Source organism: Mauremys reevesii, unplaced genomic scaffold (genome assembly GCF_016161935.1).
Source record: "Mauremys reevesii isolate NIE-2019 unplaced genomic scaffold, ASM1616193v1 Contig15, whole genome shotgun sequence".
NCBI lineage: Eukaryota > Metazoa > Chordata > Testudines > Geoemydidae > Mauremys > Mauremys reevesii.
In genome coordinates, this window is record NW_024100771.1 from 47,584 (window position 1) to 72,616 (window position 25,033).

A 25,033-nucleotide genomic window follows, 5' to 3' on the forward strand; every position below is an offset into this window, starting at 1 on the left:
CAGCTCAGCAGGACAAGGGGAAGCTGATGTCCATGTGAAGCCCCAGTGACCCCTCCACACCAGCAGAGGGGGCTGATTGCAGGATCAGAGCCTTGTTGGAACATTTCCCACCAAAGCCTCCCGGGCTGGAACGTTACCAGTGATCTGGCTCCAGCTCAGCGAACAGCCTGAGTCAGCTCCAGGAAGGGAAACACCCAATTGCTGCTGCTGCAGGCGGGGCATATTTCTCAGCTCAGGAAAATGAAACTAACCCTGTGACACTGTCCGGAGGGAGCCATGGCCACAGACACCCCCGTGGAAAGTCTCCAGGAGGAAGCTACATGCCCCATATGTCTGGAGTATTTTAAGGACCCGGTGATTATAGACTGTGGGCACAATTTCTGCCGAGCCTGCATCGCCCAGTGCTGGGAGAGACCAGATACAGACAGCTCCTGCCCTCAGTGCAGAGAAACTGTGCAACAGGGAACCCTCAGGCCGAACAGGAAGCTGGCAAATGTTGTAGAAATAGCCAAACTGCTGAGTTTACAAGCAGCAAAGGGAGCAGGAGAGGAGAGGTGTGTGGGAACACCAGGAGATTCTGAAACTGTTCTGTGAAGAGGATCAAACTTCTGTCTGTGTGGTTTGCCATCTGTCCCGGGCTCACAGAGATCACAGGGTGGTTCCCATAAAGGAGGCTGCCCAGGAGTACAAGGTAGGGAATTGTTGTCAAGTTTAATGGGTAATAACTTTGGATTTTAATTACAGGCTGATTTCACTGAAAGTTGCCTGTCATGGGTGTGATGCATCTTTCATCTCTGTAAAGCCTTCATTGTACGAGACATGCTGTAACAAAATGAATGATCTGGCCAGTGTGGTGACAGAATCTCTGAGATTCTGAATGTTTTTCAAACCCAGCTTCCACTGCTGAAATAAGGGGACTTTTTACACCGCGGTCGGTGGTAACAATCAGTGAGGTTTAAACCACAAGAGCTGCAGGCCAGTCTTTGTGAGCGTCTTACTTTGAGACGGGAGAACGGATCATTTAAATATCAACACTGTTAATTATTTTGTTCCCCTGTGAGAGCAGAGGGGGAGAATTACAGCTCGGCACCATTTACTGCCAGTGCCGCCTCCTTCCGGTGCCACAAGGGGGTGATGCCACCTCTTATTTCCCCCCAGTAAAGAAGGACCAGGCCCAGAGAGCCCACCAGAGCCCAGGGGTACAGTCTAGCCCCATGGGGGGAGTCAGGTGTAACGATAGAAACAGCTCCTGCTCCCGAGTCCCTACTTTGGCTGCACTGAGCATGCGCGGCCGAACTGAGCATGCCCAGTAACCTTCGCTGTCGCCGCTGCCCTCTCTCTGCCCTCACTTTTACTCACGCTTTGCTGCCTGCTCTTTGGGGGCGTTTAAAAGGCTCAAGGGGGCAAATCGCAGCGGGGGGGCTGCCAGGGTCTGAGCGGGGGACAGAAATTTACTGGCCGGGGTTAAGCTGCTGTAGGCAGCGGCAGGAGAGAGGCTGAAGGGAAAAATCGGGGGTGGGGGGTGGTAGCCGCGGGGAAGCCCGGCTGGGGGAGACGCTGCGAGACCCTGTGCGGGGACACAACCCCGTTTAGGAGGGGGTGGGGACAGTGGCCCCTCGGGATGAGCCCCTGCTGGGCTCGCAGATCTGGGGGTGTCGGGGTTGGGGGGGGGGCACAGGCTGTTTTCGTTCTGCCGCGTGTCAGCCCTGGAGCAGGGGGCGGGTTCCTGGGGCTGGGTCTTAAAGGCACCGGCAGCCCGATTCCTAGACTGTCAAAGCTCAGACACTGCAGCTCCTCTCTAGCCTATACAAGTGCTGCGGGGCTGTTACTGCTTCAGCCAGGAGACTGAATGCGGGGAAATATTGTACAGACGCCCCTCCCTCCCTCCTCCCACTCTGCCTCTCACATTTTGACTGTGGAAAAGTGTCTTCTATCATTTTCTATGTCTATACGAAATCACTGCAGCTCCTTTCTCTTATACAATGTGCTGATTTGGTAACTCCCTCCAAGAGCCCACATGTCTGTACCCCCTCCTGTACCCGAATCCCCTGCCCCAGGTCAGAGCCTGCACCCATCACTCAAACTCTACATAACCTGCAACCCTCCTGCACCCCCAACTCCATCCCAGAGCCTGCACCCCAAACAGGGCCGGATTAACCTTTTGTGGGCCCGATGCTAAACATATTTGTGGGCCCCCATTGGGGAAATGTGGACATGGGGCAGGGGGGCAGAGTCCTCAGAGCGAGGGGCTGGCCGGGGGCAACGGGAGATGGGTCATGGTACGGCAGGGACAGCCCACTCCACCCAGCCCAGTACAAGGGCACTGTTTACAAACCGGGAGCTGCCAGACGCACACTGTCCAGCCCAGCCCTGCACTGCCATTATGCTTCTTCCCCTTGGGGGTGGGCCCATGCTGCACCATGCTACGCCCCTGCCCAGCACCCCTCCGACTCCCTATGCCCAGTGCCACACCACCCGGAGACCCCCACAAACCCCCTGCCCAGCACCCCTCTGACTCCCTACGCGCAGTGCCACACCACCCAGAGACCCCCACAAACCCCCTGCCCAGCACCCCTCTGACTCCCTATGCCCAATGCCACACCACCCAGAGACCCCCACAAACCCCCTGCCCAGTGCCCTCCCAGACCACTCCCCCACCCACTCAGAACCCCCCCACAGATCCCCTCACAGCCCAGTGCCCCCCTAGCTGAAGACCCCACAGCCCTCCCACAACTGCACAGTGCTCTGCACCTCCCCACCCCGGAGTCCCCATAGATCCCCTCACTGCCCAGTGCCCCCCACGGCCACAACTGCACAGCGCCGCATGTAGACCCCACACTTCCCAGCGCCCCAGACACACAGATCTCCCCACTGCACAGCCCCCAAAACACACAGATCTCCCCACCCCCCACTGCTCAGCACCCCCCAGACCCACTAGAGACCTACTCTCCCACACCGTAACCCCCAGCCACAATAGCCGGCCCTGATGGGAGGTGACTGTGTCTGCCAGGCTGAGCTGGCAGGGCAACCAGAGCTGGTCCTGGGGCAGGATAACTCTGGCCCCTTGGGAGTGGTGCAATCAGCCAGGCTGGAGCACAGCCTACCCTGGCCAAGCTCCCTCAGGACCCAGCTGAGCCTCCTCCCACCCCTCCCCACTGTCCCCTGTGACTGGCTGAGACTGGCCTGGCCTCTGCACCAGTCCCAGGTGGCTCTTCCCCTGGGGAGGTAGGTGGGGCCCCACAGGGCTCAGGCAGTGGAGACAGCTCAGAGCTGGAGCAGTGCTGGAGCGGGGCAGATCCCTGAGACGTGACTCCTGAGATCCCACCCAGCCAACCCACACCCATTGGCCCTGTGGCCAGCAGCCCTGCTGAGCCCACATGGTGGCCCCCAGCTGCTGAGTGATGAGCCCTCTACTGCAGTGGCATAGCCAGGTTCTAACATCAGGGGAGCAAACACATAAAAAGAGGCACCACCCCCAACATATCAAATTACTAATTACATACTTTTAAATTTGTTATACATATTTCTTTTGTACTTAAAATAAAAACGCAAGAATGATCCAGCCACAGAAGGATTTGCACAGCCGGCATTTTGCAGGAGAACTTTAGATTATACTTAGATATACTTTTGATTCTAGAAAGTAAACGACAGAATACAGTAGCTTATAATTGTCACAGGTTTAAAAAAAATACTGGCCATTTTTTCCAGTTACTAATTTCATTTTAAAATCTATCAATGAAATGCACTTTATTTATAATAGATCATAATACTAAAGTCACAAAAAAGGCATAATGAATACAAGTTTTATGAGAATTGGTGAGCAAAGATCTCATAGCTCTTCAGGGTTGGACAAAGCAGTAATTTCCCTTAGCTTTATTCATGTTGTTTTTAAAAAACAGAAGGCATCTCTACGACACAGGTTGGCAGTCTAACATTTTTGAAACACTGAGTACTGAAAGTTAGACTATTTAACCAATTTAAGCTGTACACACACACACACACACCTCTCTTCCTGCTTTCCTATCACCAGTTCTGTTACTACAGGAATGAAATCTAGACATCCTTTAAAAAGGACAGTTACCTGTTCTGTAACTGGTGTTCTTTGAGATGTGTTGCTCCGGTCTATGCCACAGTAGGTGTGCGTGCTCGCCACGTGCACTGGTGCCGGAAATTTTTGGAGCACTGCGGATGCTCCACTGGAGCCGCGGGACCAGCGGACCCTCCGCAGGCATGCCTGCGGGAGGTCCACCAGAGCCGCCTGCCGCCCTCCCGCGGGACGCCGCCCCAAGCACGCGCTTGGCGCGCTGGGGTCTGGAGCTGGCCCTGCCGGCATCATCCTGTGCTTGGGAGACAATCACATAGTGCGAGGAAAAAGTGTGGACAGATGACTACGTTGCAGCCCTACATATGTCCTGGATAGGGATGTGGGTGACATAGGCGGCTGACAAGGCTTGCGCTCTCGTAGAATGCGTCTTCACTATAGGTGGTGGGGTAACCCCTGCCAAGTCGTAACACGTGCGTATGCACAAGGTGATCCAGCAGGAAATGCGCTGGATGGAAACTGGTTGCCCCCTAATCCGTTTGGCCGACGCAACAAATAGTTGCAAGGACTTCCTGAACAGCCTGGTTCGGTACAGGTAGAAGGCCAGCACTCTACGTACGTCTAGCGTGTGTAGGCAGCATTCCCCGTTGGAGGAATGGGGCTTAGGACAGAGTACCGGTCGGAAAATGTCCCGATCCATATGGAAGGCGGAGACCACCTTCGGGAGAAAAGCGGGGTGTGGGCGAAGCTGGACCTTATCTTTGTGGAAAATCATACACGGGGGTTCCAAGGTCAAGGCCCTAAGCTCCAAGACCTGACGGGCTGAGGTGATAGCCACCAAGAATGCCACTTTCCAGGATAGGTGGGACCAGCAACACATGGCCAAGGGTTCAAAGGGAGGACCCGGGAGGCGGGATAACACTAGGTTCAGATCCCATTGTGGGACTGGGGCCCTCGCGTATGGGAATGCACAATCTAGGCCCTTTAAAAAACAGGAGGTCATCTGGTGGGAGAACACTGATTGACCTTGCACCGGAGGGTGGAAGGCCGAAATAGCCACTAAATGAACCCTGACGGAGGCAGGAGCTAGCCCTTGGGTTCTAAGGGACAGGAGGTAATCGAGAATAAGCTGTAGGGATGCGGATGACGGGGAGGTGCCCTGCTCCCCTGCCCACCTGGAGAACCTAGACCATTTAGCAAGGAACGTCCGCCGTGTGGATGGCTTTCTGCTCTCCAGCAGGATTCGTCGTACATCCTCTGAACACCTTCCCTCCTCCTGGTTTAACCATGGAAAAGCCACGCTGTCAGGTGGAGAGTGGCCAGGTTGGGATGGAGAAGGCATCCCCTGTCCTGGGAGATGAGGTCTGGACGAAGTGGCAGCCTTCGTGGGGGGGCTGCTAAAAGCTGCAGAAGGGTCCCGTATCAATGTTGATGGGCCCAATCTGGGGCTATGAGGATAACCCTCGACCTGTCTGCCCTTACTTTCTGCAGAACCTCGCCTATCCGGGAGAAGGGTGGAAAGGCATAGAACAGTTGTCCTGACCACCGGAGGGGGAATGCGTCCGAGATCACCTCCCTTTCTGCCCCTGCCCTGGAGCAGAACTGGGGGCAGCGCCTGTTCTGGGTGGTAGCGAAGAGGTCGACCTGGGGAGCTCCCCACTCTTGGAAGAGCAGATGGGCGACCTCCCAGTGGAGTGACCACTCGTACTGGTGGGAAAACACCCTGCTGAGGTGATCGGCTTGCACATTGCGTGCGCCGGGTAGGTGGAAGGCCCATAGGGAGATATCGTGGGCTATACAAAACTCCCAGAGGTCCAGGGCTTCGTGGCACAGGGCCGAGGAGCGCATGTCCCACTGCCTGTTGATGTAATACATCGCGGACGTGTTGTCCGTGAGGACTCTGACCGCCTTCCCACGAAGGTGCAAACTGAACGCTATGCACACCAGGCTTACTGCCCTGAGCTCCCTGACATTTATGTGCAGAGACAATTCCAAGGTATACCACCTGCCTTGAGTTTGAATGTCCCCTATATGGGCTCCCCAGCCCAGGTCCGAGGCATCCAACACCGTGTCTAGTGAAGGAGGGGTGTCCTGGAAGGGGATCCCGTTTAGCATATTGCTCGGGAGGGACCACCATTGCAGCACGGCCACCACGTTGGGTGGCATCGTGACTACCTTGTCCAGGCTGTCCCTGGACTGGGAATACTGGGAGGCCAACCAGAGTTGGAGGGGCCTCATTCTGAGTCTGGCATGTCGCACCACGAACGTGCATGCTGCCATGTGACCCAGGAGTTGAAGGCACACCCTTGCTGTCGTCACAGGGAAGATCGTGACTGAGGCTACGAGACTTTTGAGTGTCTCGAATCTGTCCCATAGAAGAGAGGCTGTGGCCTCTACAGAGTCTAGCAGAGGCTCTATGAAGTGTATGCACTGGGCTGGTATCAACGTGGACTTGGCCTCGTTCACCACAAGGCCCAGACCCGCACACGTGGACAGCAGAAATTGCATCTGGGCCTGCACCTGGGACTGAGAGCTGCCCTTGAGGAGCCAATCAACCAGATAAGGGAAAATTTGCAGCTGTTCCTCCGGAGGTGGGCTGCCACCACTGCCATGCATTTGGTAAAAACCCTGGGGGCCGTGGAAAGGCCGAAGGGGAGGACTGCAAACTGGTAATGGTCCCACCCTACCAGGAAGCGGAGGAAGCGCCTGTGACCCTCAAAAATATGGATGTGGAAATACGCATCCTGGAGGTCCAGGGACGCAAACCAATCCCCCGGGTCTAAAGAGGGGATGATGGAGGTCAGGGATACCATGCGGAACTTGTAGCGGACCATAAACCTGTTGAGGTTCCGCAGGTCGAGGATGGGCCAGAGCCCGCCTTTTACCTTTGGGATCAGGAAGTATCGGGACTAAAATCCCTTGCCCTGAAATTCCACTAGTACCCTCTCCACCGCACCCAGGTTGAGAAGGTGTGCCACCTCTTGGTTTAGGAGGGCGGCATGTTCTTCTTCGAGTGCTTGCTCATATCGATTCCAATTAGGTGTGCGCACGCTGCGTGCACGATTGTCGGAAGATTTTTATCCTAGCAACACTCGGTGAGTCGGCTGGGTTGCCCCCCTGGAGTGGCGCCGCTATGGCACTGGATATATACCCCTGACGACCCAACGGCACCTCAGTTCCTTCTTACCACCCGTGACGATCATTGGAACAGTGGAGCGCGGCTTAGCTGATCTCCACGTCCCTGGCTTACTCGTAGTTCTTTATTGATAGTTGTGTATATAGTTCGAGTTTTTACAGTTGTAGTTAGTTTTAGTCGTTTGTATATATAGTTAGTGTATATAGTTGCGGGGAAAGGAGTCGAGGAAAGCTGGCTGTATTTTAAAGAAACCTTATTGAGGTTGCAGGAACAAACCATCCCAATGTGTAGGAAGAAAAGTAAATATGGCAGGCAACCAGCTTGGCTTAACAGTGAAATCCTTGCTCGTCTTAAACACAAAAAAACAGCTTACAAGAAGTGGAAGATTGGACAAATAACCAGGGAGGAGTATAAAAGTATTGCTCAGGCATGCAGGTGTGAAATTAGGAAGGCCAAATCACACTTGGAGTTGCAGCTAGCCGGAGATGTTAGGAGTAACAAGAAGGGTTTCTTCAGGTATGATAGCAACAGGAAGAAAGTCAAGGAAAGTGTGGGCCCCTTGCTGAATGAGGGAGGGAACCTAGTGACAGAGGATGTGGAGAAAGCTAGTGTACTCAGTGCTTTTTTTGCCTCTGTCTTCACAGACAAGGTCAGCTCCCAGACAGCTGCACTCTGCAGCACGGTATGGGGAGGAGGTGACCAGCTCTCTGTGGGGAAAGAAGTAGTTCGGGACTATTTAGGAAAGCTGGACAAGCACAAGTCCATGGGGCCGGATGCGCTGCATCCGAGGGTGCTAAAGGAGTTGGCCGATGAGATTGCAGAGCCATTGGCCATTATCTTTGAAAAATCATGGCGATCGGGGGAGGTCCCGGACGACTGGAAAAAAGCTAATGTAGTGCCCATCTTTAAAAAAGGGAAGAAGGAAGATCCAGGGAACTACAGGCCAGTCAGTCTCACCTCAGTCCCTTGAAAAATCATGGAACAGGTCCTCAAGGAATCAATCCTGAACCACTTAAAGGAGGGGAAAGTGATCAGGAACAGTCAGCATGGATTCACCAAGGGCAAGTCATGCCTGACTAACCTAATTGCCTTCTATGATGAGATAACCGGCTCTGTGGATGAGGGGAAAGCAGTGGATGTGCTATTTCTGGACTTTAGCAAAGCTTTTGATACAGTCTCCCACAGTATTCTTGCCAGCAAGTTAAAGAAGTATGGGCTGGATGAATGGACTGTAAGGTGGATAGAAAACTGGTTAGATGGTCGGGCTCAACGGGTAGTGATCAATGGTTCCATGTCTAGTTGGCAGCCGGTATCAAGTGGAGTGCCCCAAGGGTCGGTGCTGGGGCTGGTTTTATTCAATATCTTCATTAACGATCTGGAGGATGGTGTGGACTGCACCCTTAGCAAGTTTGCAGATGACACTAAACTGGGAGGAGTGGTTGATACGCTGGAGGGTAGGGATAGGATACAGAGGGACCTAGAGAAATTAGAGGATTGGGCCAAAAGAAATATGATGAGGTTCAACAAGGACAAGTGCAGAGTCCTGCACTTAGGACGGAAGAATCCCATGCACTGTTACAGACTAGGGACCGAATGGCTGGGCAGCAGTTCTGCAGAAAAGGACCTAGGGGTTACGGTGGACGAAAAGCTGAATATGAGTCAACAGTGTGCCCTTGTTGCCAAGAAAGCTAATGGCATTTTGGGTTGTATAAGTAGGGGCATTTCCAGCAGATCGAGGGATGTGATCATTCCCCTCTACTCAGCACTGGTGAGGCCTCATTTGGAGTACTGTGTCCAGTTTTGGGCCCCACACTACAAGAAGGATGTGGACAAATTGGAGAGAGTCCAGCGGAGGGCAACAAAAATGATTAGGGGGCTGGAGCACATGACTTATGAGGAGAGGCTGAGGGAACTGGGATTGTTTAGTCTGCAGAAGAGAAGAATGAGGGGGGATTTGATAGCTGCTTTCAACTACCTGAAAGGGGGTTCCAAAGAGGATTGATCTAGACTGTTCTCAGTGGTAGAAGATGACAGAACAAGGAGTAATGGTCTCAAGTTGCAGAGGGGGAGGTTTAGGTTGGACATTAGGAAAAACTTTTTCACTAGTAGGGTGGTGAAGAACTGGAATGGGTTACCTAGGGAGGTGGTGGAATCTCCTTCCTTAGAGGTTTTTAAGGTCAGGCTTGACAAAGCCCTGGCTGGGATGATTTAGTTGGGTTTGGTCCTGCTTTGAGCAGGGGGTTGGACTAGATGACCTCCTGAGGTCCCTTCCAACCCTGAGATTCTATGATTCTATGATTAGCCCCTTCCCTCCACCCCGGTACCGGGGCCCAGGCCCAGGTCACCGGGATTCAAACCGTGCTCGATGTGCCAAAAGCCGATGCCAATGGGGGATCCCCACGACTCCTGCCTTAAGTGTCTCGGGGAATCCCACCTTCCCGACAAGTGCCGCATTTGTAAGGCATTCAAGCCAAGGACGAAGAAGGAGCGGGACTTTCCTCTCAAGCAGCTCCTGATGGAGGCAGCTCTTAGTCCAGCACCCTTGGCACCGAGCGCTGAACAAACCCTGGACCAGTGACACATGCATAACCATCACCGGACCAGTGATACATGCATAACCATCACCGGGCCAGTGACAGGTGCATAGGCTGCCAAGTCATTGGAAATAAGTAAGGAGGAAGCCAGTGGAACAAACGAATGGGGCCACCTTGGGGTCGGGTGTGCTCTGTACCCCCAAACCTTACCTCCCTTTTCACATATTCACACACAAACAAGTGAAAGAGCATGCCTCAATCATCCAAAAGATCAGGGTTCGGCAACCTTTCAGAAGTGCTGTGCCAAGTTTTCATTTAGTCTCTCTGATTTAAGGTTTCGCATGCCAGTAATACATTTTAATATTTTTAGAAGGTCTCTTTCTATAAGTCTATAATATATAACTAAACTATTGTTGTATATAAAGTAAATAAGGTTTTTAAAATGCTTAAGAAGCTTCATTTAAAATGCAGAACCCCCCAGACCCCTGCAATAGGTCAATTTGGCACATTAGCAAGGAGGAAGCAGAATGTGAGTGTTTTCGACCACAAACCCTGTCCCTCCTGATTTGCAACCCCATGGACCAGGCGGCAGCAAGTCCTGAGCAGTAGCCCAGATGGTTACATTGCGTGGCAGAAACTTCACTTTGTTGCCAAACGGGAGGGTTGCACAATGTGTCGTCACACCTGTCCCAGGAGCCTCTTGGAGCCAATCAGCTTATTTTGTGGGTGGAGCTTCAAATAATCCAGCCACCTTTGTTCCCACCCCCCTTCTGATCCCGGCTCATCAATTAAGCTGTTTTGCTGGATGCAAAGGCTGCTTTTCGCCTCCTGTCTCTCACTAGCCCCTGCTGGCTCCCTCCCTCCCTCACTGCTTCCCTGCAGCAGCAGCGCAGGGGTGTCACCGAACAGCTCCCCGGGAGCTCTTAGCAGCAGCTGCAGCAGCAGCCTGGGCCCTTGGGCAGAGAGCGGGAGAGAACTCGAGGGCTCAGAGAAAAGAGAGAGTGAAGTGGGGAAATTTCTGGAGGGGGGCTCAGGAGGCGGCTCTGGGGGGCTGCCGGGGGTGTTGCACAGAGCGGGGTTGGCGGGGCAGGAGCACGTTGCTGTGTGAATGAATCACACACTGTCAAAGGGGAAGAGAGTCCGGGGTTGTTACAGCTCTGGAGCAGTTATAATTATGGGTGGCACATTCCTCCAGACCGAGTGTGTTCCCTGTTCCTCACTGACCTCCAGACACATCACAGCTTCACCCCGTTAATGGGACTGCGCTGGCTCAGGTGCTCAGCCGCTGCCTGGGGGAGGCCACATGGGAGCCTGGACAGACGAGAGCACAGTGGGGTCTTGTTCCTAGCCTGGGTCTGGGTACAGTGCAGCGAGGTGCTGCCCCAACCTCTTCACTGGCACCGGCAGGAGGGATGGTTCAGAACCTTCCCAGCTGTTTCCCCTCTGGCCTGTGCTCAGTGATGTGAAGCTTTAGCTCAGACACAGGCTCTGAGAAGTCCTGAGTGTCTGCAGGGAGCAGAGCCCCTGCTCTGAGACTGGCGTCTCTGCTCCCATGAGGCCTTTGGGGCCGGCAGAGCCGAGTCTGCTGCCTCCTTCCAGGGTATGTACTGCTCGTGTATGAAATGCCAATATGGACAGTACTGTCCACCCATCAGACAGGCAGACTAATGGCTGTTTATCGCACGCGATGTCCCTGCAGGAGAAACTCCAGGGAGCCCTGGCCCCTCTGAGGAAGGAGCTGGAAGAGGCCCTGGCTCTGATGTCTGCAGAGGAGGAGGAGATCACAGAGTGGCAGGTGGGTGTCCAGGTTTATTCCTCCCTGACCCCTTCCCCCTGCAGCGTTCCCAGGAATGACGGGGCTGTAAAGCTCCAGGAGGAGGTTATGAACCTGCTCTGGTTGTTTGCTCCGTTGCACAGGCTTGGTGCCGGCCATGGACAGCACAAGCCTCTGGCATTTGGGGAGGCCGGGCATGAGTGCCGGATCCTCCCCTTTGCCCGGATCATTGCCCTGCCCACTGCTCCACCCCCATTTGTCCTCCTCTCCCTGAGGCCCCGCCCATGCGCCGCTCCTGCTCTGCCCCATGCCCGGCTCCCACTCAGCCCTCTCCCCAGAGGCTCCCCGCTCACCGTTCAGTGTTGCAGCTCGCTCCTCTCCCCTACCCCACACCCTCCCCCAAGGCCCCCTCACCTGCTGTTGCTCCTTTCTGCCCCCTCCTGCCTTAAGGGGGAGTGACGGGGGAGGGGCGGAGAGGAGCAATTGTCGGGCCCCCCACACAGCTGACAGGCAGCAAGCGGCGGGTGCTGCAGGATTCGGGGGAAAAGCGGGAGTGAGGGCTCCGGGCGGAGCGCAGGCAGCACTCCAAAGGTGGCAGGTCTGCAGCCTGCCCCCAAAGGGAGGGGCGCTGCATCTTGTTTGGGGAAGCTGAGCCTCCCCTGGCCTATGGTACCTCCCATCCAGGGTGCTGGCAGCACCAGGCTGTGTCTCTGGTGGGGATCTCAGCGCAGCAGCTCCTGTAGGTGGAGGAGGGGCAGTTCCTGGCCCTTGTACAGTGGTGCAGACCCTCCCGAGATCTCTGATAGGGGCAAATTCTCAATATTGGGTGCAGTGTTTTCACTATTACGTGGCTCCTGTTTCCCTCCTGCAGATGGGGATGGTGTGTCAGCTGCTACAGCCATCGGTTTTCATTGGCCTCCATGACAAAGCTCTGCAGCTTCTCTGCAGCCTGGAGGAAACAGATTGTTCCTTCTCGCTCTGCACCCACCATCCCTGCAGTGAATCTGCCCAGTGCCTGGGCCAGACACTGGAGCTGGGAGGATGATTTGCCCCCCATGGATGAGGTTCAGAGTCACTGAGCTGGCTGGGCTGGGGCCATGCTGGGAGCTGAGCTCTTCTGAACATCAAACCCAGTTGCGGGTGTGGAGCTCTGTGGAAAATCTGCCCCCCAGGGTGCATCTACAGGGCCCCAACAGCCAGCTGCAGGCTAGTCACTGAGTAACACCCGAGGGTCTGGGTGGGTGTGTACAGCCTGTGCTGCTGCTGCGGCTTCATAGCTACGAGTACCCAAGCTAGCCACATCAAAGCTAGCCCGGGTGTGTCTACACATGGTGCTGTCACACCTTCATTGCAGTGGGGACACCCCCTGAGTGAGCAGAGCCAGGGGCAGGTCAGTGTCAAGCCAGGCAGCGCTCGGCCACTTCACAGCCTCTGTTGCCATCACATGGCCACTTCATCCCAGTCACCTGCTACTGTTACTGTGACTTTACCTGTGCTTGTGTGTGGCCAGGTGATGAACCCATGGGAAAAAAAGGCTGTTCAGATTCACCGGCCTTTTACAGTGAAATCTCTATTCAGATAAAAATGGCCATTTACAAGAGCTGAAATGCTCAGAGCTGGGTACCTCTGGTTCTGCATCTGAAGCCGTATTTAGAGCCCGGCGGAAGTGGGCTGATTTCCAGAAGACAGAACCGCAGCAGCTCCCACTGCCCGCACCGGAAGCAGCTGGTGCTCAGTTCCTCAGACAATAGGGATTTAGGTGCATAACAATTAACAGCCAGGTTTGTATGTGTCTGGAAAAGTGCCCAGAGAGCAGGTAGGGACAGAGCTGGCATCAGCCAACCCACTGCTCTGTGAGCCTAGAGGGCTCCCTAAAGGCTGCGATCCCAGGGCACTGGGCACATGGGCATGGGGCACTCAGCCAGGCTGGGTGAAGCCAAAGCCAGCCCTGACAATGGCCTGGGTTCCCAACACCCATGTGAGCCCCAGGATGGCACCCAAAGGACTATTAGCACCAGCCCTCGGTCCTGAACTTTGCAGCCTTGGGAGCAGGTTATCAAAGGAGCATCGCCCACATCCCGCTGTGACGGCTCCCCTGGGTGTCTGAGTGCCCAGCGCTGGGCACCCAAATTCCCCATGGACACCCTGTGTGGCCCCCTGTAAATCTCTCCCACTCCCTCGATTTCTCCCCACTCCACTGTGTCCGTCCCATGCCACCTGCAATAACATATGGCGTCTTTACAAAGCACCCTAGACAACCCTGCTATGGAACTGACCATGTTAACTCTGAACTAAAACAAACCCATTATGGTATGTTTCTCGAAGAAGTAAATCTCCTTACAAACCTGATACTGATCTAATCCCATGTTTCATGGACAGAGGCCCAGTCTGTGTAAATCAACATCTGGCTCATGTTTTCTCTGTGCCTTTCCTATTCTTCTATCTCAAGGGGAAAGTGAAGAATAAGAAAGAGATGATTACAGGTGAATTTAACAAACTGCACACACTGCTGAGAGAGGAGGAGCAGCTGCTTCTGCAGAGCCTGGAGGAGGAGGAGAGGGAGACTCTGCAGAGACTAAGGGAAAATATAACCAAACTCTCCCAGCAAAGCTCCTTTCTGCAGCAGTTGATAACAGAGATTGAGGAGAAGTGTCAGCTACCAGTTGTAGAGCTGCTAAAGGTGAGACGGCATCAAAATTCTCCACCCATCCAGAATTAGAACTCAGATCCCTGGGTCTGGATTCCAACAATTAGAGTAAATGTGTTCTGTGGTTTACTGACAAACAGAACATGAAGCTAAAAGCTCCATTAGTTCCAAAATATCGCAGTTCATGTTAGAGGGGAATTCTCCTCATGGAGACCCAGTGAGGCCATGGGAGATTAAATGGATGATACAAGAATGATACTGAGCTGAACCCATCCCTGCTCTGACTCCAGAACACTGGACCCAACACAGTCGATAAACACAGATACTGATGGGTTGGATCCCTAGAAGGGAGAATCCTTTAGCTAAATTCCTGTCTCTCCTACATAAATGAAAGAAGTGTTAATGCAAAATAGTGTACGAGATTTTACCACAAAACAGTGACGCCTGGGAGGGTTGATCTATTTTCTAGATGAAAGTTTGATGCCCAGAGTGAGACTCCCTCAGTTTTATGCACATTGTGTTAATACAGAACATTGATTCTCTTTTTCCTTTCAGGATGTGAAAAGCACATTGAGCAGGTGTGTTTCCCATTTTCATTGCTTTTGTATTCTTGGTGCTGGTTCTGGGATGATGTGTGTACAGAGCAGCTGAGTGATGATGGGACGTTCTCTTCATAGGAGTGAGAATGTGAAACTCCAGGAACCAGAAGCTGTTTCTACTGACCTGAAGAACATGTATAAAATTTCCCTTGACATGAGGGAAGCGCTGCAGAGATTTGGAGGTGAGTGGATTCTACTGGGACATTCAGCTGTGTTGTGCCTGGGGCTCTGGACAGAGCCTGGGACCCCAGGACACGCTTGCACCCAGTTGACAGGCTTGGAGCTGTGATAGCTGGAGGCTGATGCGCTGAGTGCTGGGCAGTTTGCCTGCTACTTACAGCCACCTGCTGGTACTTGCCCAGGTATCTGACCAGGCCCCATCACTGACATCCTGACCCCTCCATGGCTGAGTTACTGGGTGTCACTGAGCCAGGTGCTGTGAGGCTTGGACTGGGCCCATTGTGCTGGGAACTGCACAGACGGGTAACGGATGACGTGTCTGTGCCTCTCTCCTGGGACACGTGGGGGCTGCATTGTGTGGGCACCACTCAGCACTGCCCCAGTCCCCATTAGCCAAGGCTGGCCCAGCTTTCTGAGCTGCAGGAGGGGCTGGTCTGGCTGCTGCAGTCTGACCTGGGCCGTGTATTGCTGGGTAACAAGCTGAATTCTACGGGCCTCTCGTCTGCTGAGCGTGAGCTGCCCCCATCCAAACCCCTCCCACAACCCCAGCACGGAGACCGGGGGCAAAGGCAGAGACCTGACAGCGAGGCGGGACAGAGAAGAAACTAAGGCACAGGAGAGGGGGACTGGGAAGGTTCAGTGAGCTCGGTCTGTGATTGTTGAACTTGGTCTTTCATCCTTCCCTGCCGCTCCTCTCTTCCCACCTACCCCCAGCAGGGGCAGTTGAAGGGACCAATCTGGATGTGTCTGTCCCGGCTGATGGAGGCTGTGCAGTTGGTGCCGGCTACAGGGCCAGGATCTCAGGGCTCCGGGGAGCAGGAACCCCAGGCTGTGGGGGAAGCAGCTTCCTATCTGTGCCTGGCTGGAGCCAGCACATCCCTGCTGCCCTCCCCGCTCGCTGCTCCCAGCCAAGCACAGTCTGTGCCCACTGGACCCTGAACACGGCTGGGCTCTGGGCCATTCCACACCCCTGGCGCCTGAGCCTGTCGGGATCCTGAGCCAGTCACCTCAGTGCCCCGTTCTAGGGGATCACCAGCCTCTGGGGAGCCTCCTGTCAGCCCCCCAGAAGCCCCTTTCTGGGCAGGGTCCCAGGCCCTGAGTCACTCGCTGGCTGCTCCAGGCTGGCCAGGCCTAGGGTCTCCAGCAGGGCCGTTGGTGCTGGCACCGCGCTCGCTGCCAGAGCTCCCAGCCCCTGACCCAGCCCGGCCTGTTGTCCCAGCGCTGACCCCTCCCCTGCGGGTGGGGACGCTGCTGCTCTCAATGTCTGAGCCCCTCTCTCTGCCGCTGCCTTTGCTGCTGCGCTCGCAGGCTCAGCCCCAGCCAGGACCAATGCGGCACTGCTGGGGCTGCCCTTCCCTTGGCACCTGGGTTCTCTGTGTCTGGGGCAAATGGCGGGTGAGTGAGCAGGGAGCTGCTAAGAGAAACACACACCGTGTGCCACCACGCTGGGAGTAACCCTTTCCTTCCACCCACCCCAGCAGTCCCTGCCAATCAGTGCCAGTCGACTGCCTGCGTTCTGACCGCAGGGACCCGGGTCCAGCAGCTCCGGGGAGTCGCTGGGTGAATGTGTATGTCAGAGTAACCAGGGCTCCCTGTGCCCCAGGGTCCTGTGTGCAATGGGCAAGGCCCCCCGCTGTCATGCAGCCCTTAGGTGCTGGGCAGTGAGTGTTGTTATTGATATAGTGCCCACGAGTGAGCCAGGCCCTGCAGAGACAGAACAACGGGCTGCCGGCCCCACAGGGCTCCTGGTCTGAGTGCAGACAATGCCCAGCAAGGGCAGCAGCAAGCATTGGGGGAGGGGGCACGAGGGTCCCATTGTGGGGCCAGCCACTCCCTGAGCCCATCCTGTGCCTGTCTTCTGGGTGTGGCAGACAGTATTGTAGTGACCCTGATGGCTCCATGCTGGGCCCTGGGTCACCCCCCAGGATACAGGACAGGGTAGAGGCAGCCTGAGGTCAGGGGGAGCTGGAGGCTGTGGGGGGAGCGGGAGCAGCCTGGGAGCTGGGACAAGGACGCTGGAAGCCAGGTGGGTGCCCAAACCCTGTGCTGTGTTTGGTCCAGGTTCCCACTCTGTGATGCAGGCTCTGTTGAGGTCAGGCCCTGTGGTGAGGGGCCCACGCAGACAGACTGAAGAGCGTGAGGCTCTGTCTGCATGGGGAAGGGGCAGCAGTTCTGTTAAATGGGTTCCAGGTTTGTAGACTCAACATGGTGTGACACCCTCAGGTACCACCCTCAGCCATTTCAGGGTGTCTTGGCAAGGTTCCTGCCTCTTTTATCCTCTTCAGCACTCCTTAAATTACGTCTCACAGTCTGAAAGATCTGAGAGAAAAGTCCTGTGCTGGGCTCCACTCTGAGTTCAAGGAAACCCCTAAATAACATCTTTTCCCTTGCTCTGCTCCAGTCTCCTGCTCTCACTGAAGCTCCTCACTGTCCTCAAGTCAGGAGTCCTCAGTCCTTCCCGGAGCTGGGCTTGGATTAGTTTCCATCGTGGAATCAGATGACTCCAGCTCCTCTTTCCTGGAGCTGGAGTCATTTCAGACTGTGCCTTTATTCTCTGTGTTAGGCCTGAATGAAAATATAGCAGGCAAAACAGTTATGCCAACCTGACTGAAGTCAGGCTAACAGAGGTTTCTGGGTAATCCCACAGTGGAAAAGTACTGAGAAGCAGCATTGTTTTACAGAGCCCTGGAAAACGTGAGATAAGCCTGAGATATAAACTTGGATGCATTTGCATCATTAGCTGTGCTGACAGTGTTTGAAGAACTGATAACTCTAGCATCACGGTTCAGATTCTCTCTCTCTGGTTGAGTTATAGGTTTGTTTAAAACTCCCCTGTATTTCTAACTTTTGGGTGTTGTTAAGATATAATTAATAATCTAAAGTTGTAGACATAAAGTCTAGGCATGTGTGTATATTAAAAGTGTCTAGTTTTAAGTTGTTAAACAAAGGGGGGTGGGTTTTGCTCGAGTGAGTGATGTATGACGTAATAAAACTGTCTATATAGGCTAATACTAAGCTGTAAACTGCGGCTGGTTCTGACTGGAGACGAGCTGCCCTTTATTGATGCGTGCACTTGTCAATAAAGGGCTTTTGATCGGACCTTGCTGGTGTTGCCTGTCTCTCTGTGAACAGACAACGAATTTCGCTGTCGGGGTTAAAGTCCCCAACATCTTTTTTTTTTTCCCCCGATCAAAAGCCCTTTATTGACAAGTGCACGCATCAACAAAGGGCAGCTCGTTTCCAGTGAGAACCAGCCAGCACTTTACAGCTTAGTATTAGCCTATATAGACAGTTTTATTACGTCATACATCACTCACTTGAGCAAACCCCCCCCCTTTGTTTAACAACTTAAAACTAGACACTTTTAATATACACACATGCCTAGACTTTATGTCTACAACTTTAGATTATTAATTATATCTTAACAACACCCAAAAGTTAGAAATACAGGGGAGTTTTAAACCTATAACTCAACCAGAGAGTTAGAATCTGAACCGTGGGATGTTAGAGTTTCTTATCAGTTCTTCAAACACTGTCCTTAGCACAGCTAATGGTATGCCAGGAATGCAATCTCAGGCTTATCTCAGGCTTATCTCACGTTTTCCAGGGCTCTGTAAAACAATGCTGCTTCTCAGTACTTTTCCACTGTGGGATTACCCAGAAACCTCTGTTAGCCTGACTTCAGTCAGGTTGGCATAACTGTTTTGCCTGCTATATTTTCATTCAGGCCTAACATCTGCATCCACTTTCTCCAGCCGGGGGCAGCTCTCCAGGGTTCTGTCCTGCTACAGCAGCTGCTGTCATTGTCATCTCTGGCAGCTCCTCCCACTTAGGGGAGCTCCTCTGTCTAGGACAGTGGTCCCCAAACATTTTTGATCAAGCCCTTCCTTACCTGGTTTGTGCCCCCACCCTGGGAGCTGCTGTCAGGAGCTGGTCCAGGAACGGGGCTCCAGTTGGGGCCAGAAGCTGTGGGCCGTGGCTGGAAGTGGACCCGCAGTTGGGGCCAGGAGCTGGGGGCTTCAGCCAGGGGCGGAACCATGTTTGGGGCTGGGGCTGAAGCTGGGTTCTCAGCCTGGAGCAGGGCTGGGAGTGGGTGGCTGAAGTCGGGGATGGAGATGCAGCTGGGGCTTAGGGTGGGGCTGGAGTGGAGCTGGGGACAGAGCAGGGCTGGGTAACAGTCCCTTCCTGCCACCCATGAGGGCTGGTCCAGGCCCTGCCCTGCCCCCCAAATGTTCCTCCACATCCTCTAGTGGGTCACGACCCACAGTTTGGGGAGCACTGCTCTAGGAGCCCCTTCCAGGCTCCTTACTCTGATGAGCTCTCCTGGGAGCTCCTCTCCTCAGCAGCTTCCTGTCCCTAGGATCCCTTCAGCTGAGCCCTGGTTACCCTTTATCAGCCTCATTAGCTGTTTCGCTGCCGACTAGTCACCTAGGGATTTAATTACTTCCAGGTTGGTCTGAGTTGTCTCATTCTCCCTTACAGGGGCCTGTCACAGGTAGTCTGGTCCCTGACTCCCATAAAAGAGCCAGCTCTCTTGATACATTTCCCCTCACTCCCAGAGCCAACCTGTATTCAAAGGGAGGCTTGACCATGGCTGACAATTGGTTATGTTCTGCTAGAAAAGTCTGAAACTCCAGGGAAGTAAATTGGTGGCCACTTCCAGGAGCTGCACGGAGCTAGGGCAGGCAGGGAGCCTGCCTTAGCCCCGGGCCCCCGCTGCGCCACTGACCAGACTTTTAATGTCCCAGTCGGTGGTGCCAACCGGAGCCGCCAGGGTCCCTTTTTGACCAGGTGTTCCAATAAAAACACAGACGCCTGGCACCCTATGGACAGGTGCCAACCCTAGGTCCTGTCCACATGGCCCAGTAACACCCTGCTGAGCCAGGTACAAGCAGCCACATGCCAGCCCAGGCCCCTGGCAGGGATGCTGAGCTGCCAGCTGCCATGCTCACTAACAGTGTTAACTCTATCATGTGCCACTCACCAGGCTTAGAGCCCCCTGGGCCCAGCCCCAGAACAGCTGTAACCTAGAACCAGAGCAATGCAGGGCTGGAAGGGACCTCGAGAGGTCACCTAGTCCAGCCCCCCATGCTAGGTCAGGGACTAGACTATCCCTGGCAGGGATTTGTCCAACCTGTCCTTACAAACCTCCAGTGATGGGGATCCCACAACCTCCCTTGGAGCCAGGTCCAGAGCTTCACTGCCCTGAGAATTAGAAAGTGTTTCCTCATCTCCAGCCTCAACCTCCCTTGCTGCAGATTGTGCCCATTGCTCCTTGGACAGGCCCTCGCCCTGCCGGCTGGGGCCCTGGCTGTGTCACCAAGCCTGAGCATCGCTGTTATTGCTCTGAATGGCTGGCGGCGCTGGGCTGGCTCAGGGGGGCAGTGAAGGCAGCTGGGGCCTTTCACTCCCCAGTCCCCGATCTCAGCCCAGGCTCCGAGTCCAGTTCCCAGCGGACAAGAGCTCACATCGTAACTCACTTTAACGGCCGCCTCACCAGCCACCTCCACAGGGAGGCCAAGGCCTGAATGGGCCGCAGGGACGATTCCTCCCCAGGGAGAGGCTCCGGCAGATGTCAGGGCTGAGCCATGTTGGTAGGACAGTGGGGGGGCTCACACGGCCTCTGTTTCTTATACCCTAAATACACAGAGCTCCAGCACCCGGGGTGTAAAACCCAATTCGTATCCCCAGCACTGAACTCACTGACACTGCCCCAAGGGTCCTCTCCTACTGGGGTTAGGGAGTGAGTGAGGGGCACTGGAAGAGGGGGGCCATGGCCCCATCACTTTTACCAATGGGAGGGCTATTCCCTCCCACTTTTTACCAGCTGTAAGGGTGATTGAGGATGGGGGAGGGGGCCGAGAGGAGAGACCGGGGGTCAGGGTGTTGGGGAAGAGGTGGTGTGAAGGCAGGGGCTCAGGCAGAAGGGGCAGTGTGAGAGCGAGGGTTCAGGGGTGCGGGGACAGGAGCTCAGGGAGAAGGGCTGGCATGAGTGGGTGACCCCTCTACTTTTAGGGAGCTTCCATCACTCCTGGGGAGAGCACCATCCCCGATCCTGATCTACGGGCACATCTGTGTGTTTGCTGGGTGCAAAGAGCTCTCTGTGTGGAGACACTTTCACGCTCACCCAGGAACCTGTTCTGGGAGGCCCCACTGCCCAGGAGGCTGAGGGCTCTCAGTCCCCTGCCCTGGGGGTGAAGGGAGGGGCCCTGGGGCTGCTGTTCCCCATCCCAGGAAGGGTGAAGGGGATGTGGAAACAGAGAATGTCCCCTCTTGCACTGTGAGGGGCAGACCTGGCTCCACCCTGGGCTTCAGAGCCTGAGCTCCAGCCAGAACCTGAAAATCTATGCGGCTATTTTTAATTCCAAAGAGGGAGCCCCGTAAGCCTGAATCTGTCCACCCTGTTCCAAGACTCGCTGCTGCAGGCTGTGTAGAAGGACCCAAAGTGTCTCCAGAGTCTGGGTGTGAAAGTTCCCAGCGGGTCTGTCCCAGGGCTGGTTAATGAGAGCGAGGGGGGTGGCTGGTGCAGTCATTAGATGGAGACACCTGAGCCCCTGGGGCTCTGAGACGGTCTCTGACTGTTATCCGCTCTGGGAGATGCCCAGGTGCAGCTGCAGAGGGTCTGTGCCGCTAGCAGCGTCCATGGGACAAATGGCTCTGGGCAGAGAGTTCGGGCTGGAGCCGAGACTCCATTTTCAGCCTGATTTGTGGGAGTGAGATCAGGGGTCAGGGGGCATTTGTCTGCCAAGGGCAAATTAAACAGCAGCTCTGGAGTGTTTCATAGCTGATGCCCTGAGCCTGGCCTGCCTGTAACTGCGTTTCTGGGGGTGTTGACAGTCTCTCATTGCAAGTCACTGGGATTGGGGCTCCTAAGTTGCTCAGACAGGTTTGCAGTGGAGCTGGGTGAAATGTTTTGGACAAATAGTTTATTTGCTGCAAAATTATATTTTGGGTCAAGAGAAACTATTCGTGAATCCATGTCGGGTTTGCTGACTAGTTTCAATTAACAGAAAAAGGTGCTGCCTCTTCCCTTGTAGCCTTTAGCCCAGTGGCTGGGCCCTCAGCTGGGAGCCCCAGGTTCAATCCCCCGTGTGATGCCGTGAGGGCTCGACCCGCTGGGCTCCGGGTGTCTGATGATGCCCCCCTGTGTCTGAACACTGCCATGGGCACTGGGCCAGAGCGTGGGAGAGAGAATGACTCTGCAGCCCAGTGGGTCAGGCCCCCACCTGGGAGCCCAGCATCCAGCTCCCCTGCTCCAGTGACCCTGTAATTATTGATCCATAACACCAGTGACGGGAGGGGTTACGGCCCCTGGCACAGCAGTGTCTCAGCCATGTCTGCCAGGGTTTCCTTGCACTGATGTAGCTGCACCGGTGCAAACCCCTAGTGCAGACGTGCTGTGCAAGTGTGAACTGGGACTGGTCCCCGGTGCAGCTTCTCCCAGATGCAGGGGGCAGTAAGTGGTGAAATGCCCCCTCCCCACTGCCCTGGCCTAATTAACAACAGCCCTTAGTACGCATTTATACCCCTCCCCCAGAATCTTCCACTGTACTGCCCCCCAAGTGAGCCCAATCCAGACAACTGCCCCGGTGGGGCTGGGCCAGGCGAGGGGAGGGGTTGGCTGTGGGGTTTCCCTGGCTGGAAGGTGGGGCCTGTGAGGCCTGGCAGCATGGAGAGTCCCAGCTGCTTCCTCTGGAGCAGGGCTGCACCCCCAGTGTGTGTGGGGACAGCACCGACCTGCTCTGAGCGAGAAACCAACCACACATGGCCCCAAAGCAACAGAGATTCCCTGGAGCCTGCCTCTCCCTCACCCCTCTCTGGCTCCTGCCCCTCCCTTACCCTTCCCCCACCCCTGTGAGGGACCCTGGACCCTGCATCTATTCTGATCCCTCACCCACATCCCTCCCTTTCTTCTCACTCCCTTTCTGCTCCCCTGGGCCCCTGCCCCTCTACTCCCACTTTGCTGCCCTGGCACATGCCCCTGCCCTCCACCCATCTCTGCCCCACTGGAAGAGCCCCTTCCTTCTCCCCCTGCCATCCTGGCATCTGCCCCTGTCCCCTAAACATCCTCTGCACCCTGGAGCCCACCCATCACTTCACACCCCCGCTATGTCCTGGCATCCACCTCTCCCCTTCCCCTCCTCTGTGCCATGTCTCCCACCCCTCCCCTCATCCTCCTCTGCTGTCCTGACTTTCGCCCTTCTCACTCCCCTCAGCCCTCCTGACACCTGCCCCTCTCCCCACCCTCTCTGACCCCTGGCACCTGCCCCTTCCCTTGTCCCCTGTGCCCACCCCTCCTCTAACCCCACTCTGACCCCTGCCACCTGCCCCTCCCCAATCCCCTATCCTCACTCCTCCCCCTGCCCACCTGCCCTGCCTCTCACCCCTCTCTGCCCCCTGGTGCTTGTCCCTCCCCTCCTCGGCCCTCTCTGTGCCTGCCCTTCTGCTCAACCCCCTCAATCCCCTGGCACCTGCCCTTCCCCCCCACCCTTCTGCTGCCTGCCCCTTCCCTCCTCCTGCCCCCCAACACCTGACCCTCCCCTTGCCCCCTTCCTTCCTGATGCCCATCCCCTCACCACCCTCTGCCCCACTGACCCTGCTCTCCTCTCACCCCTCTGCCACTGTCACCCATGCCACCTTCTCCTTATTTCTCACCCCTGCCCCTCCCCTCCTCCTCTGAGCTCCCCCATTCCCTCACACCCCTCTGCTACCTGCCCCTTCCCTTGCTTCCCTGTGTCCCCTGGGGTCCATCCCCTTCTTCTTCCATGGAGCCCACCCCTCCCCTCCCCCCCTGCAGCCCCTTGGAACCTGCCCTTCCCTTCACACCCCTCTGCCCCCTGGTGCCTGCCCCATCCCTTATCACCCCATAGCCCTTGTGTCTGCCCCACCCCTATGTCCCTCCCTCCCCTCTGCTCCTGTCACCTCCTCCCTTTCCTCTCCCAGCATCAGCCTGTCCCTCCCCTCCCCGCCTCCCCTGACACCTTCCCACCCCTCCCCCTGCCCTTCCCCCTCATTGTCTCCTCACAGGCAGAGGGCCCTGACTCCCCTCAGGCAACACCCCCCCCCTCGCCCAGTGATTAACAGGGACGCAGGTTAATTTCCCTTTGATCCCAGTGACCAGCCCCTGCCCCCAGCCCTGACTCTGTTACTCTCTCCCCAGTGGACATGACTCTGGATCCAGACACGGCAAATCCCAACCTCGTCCTGTCTGAGGATCGGAAACGTGTGAGATATGGAGACACTTGCCAGGATCTTCCCGACAACCCTGAGAGATTTAATAGATATCTCATTGTCCTGGGCGCTGAGGGGTTCGCGGGCGGGAGGCGTTACTGGGAGGTGGAGGTGGGAGACAAGACGAGATGGGATCTGGGGGTTTGTAGGGAATCTGTGAGCAGGAAGGGGCAAGTTACAGCCACACCTGAGGATGGATTCTGGGTCGTGGAGCTGAGGGATGGGGAATACGAGGCCCTCACCTTCCCCCCGACCCCCCTCCCCATGAGTGTCAGGCCCAGGCGGGTGGGGATTTTCCTGGACTATGAGGCGGGCGAGGTCTCGTTTTACAATGTGACTGACAGGTCCCATCTCCTCACTTTCACTGACACCTTCTCCGGGACGCTCCACCCTTATTTCTGTCCTGGTCTCAACGCTGGGGGTAAAAATGCGGCTCCCCTGATCATCTGCCCGGTCCCAGCTCAGGCCGGAGGGAATCTCGGTCCTTGACAGTGACCCCGCGGCACAGACTGGCCCCTCCCAGCCCTGCTGCTCTTCCCGCCCCCAGTGATGGGGGCCAGTTACTGCAGTAACTGGACTTTCTGTGCTGACCGGACGCTGCCAGTTTCCCTTTTCAACTGGAGTAAAAAACCAGACACCTGGCAACCCCCAGCCCTCACTGTCCCCTGCCCCAGGGGTAGCAGATGGGGGTGGATGGGGGATATTTACCCCTGTCAGAATTTTCTACCCCTGTGAAATCTCAATGTAAAATATGAAAGAAAAAAAGATTATTTTAATTTAGAAAATATTATTGTAAAAAGGTGTAAATACAAGAATATTTTAATTTACATTTAAACAGTACTTCAAAAACAAGCATTTAAATATATTTTTAGAACTGGAATTATTTATAT

At 55.3% G+C, this 25,033-nt stretch overlaps 1 pseudogene; it reads left to right on the forward strand.

Moving 5' to 3' along the window:
* On the forward strand, nt 1–24,706 carry LOC120393132 (annotated as a pseudogene).
* The last annotated feature ends 327 nt before the right edge of the window (nt 24,707–25,033 follow it).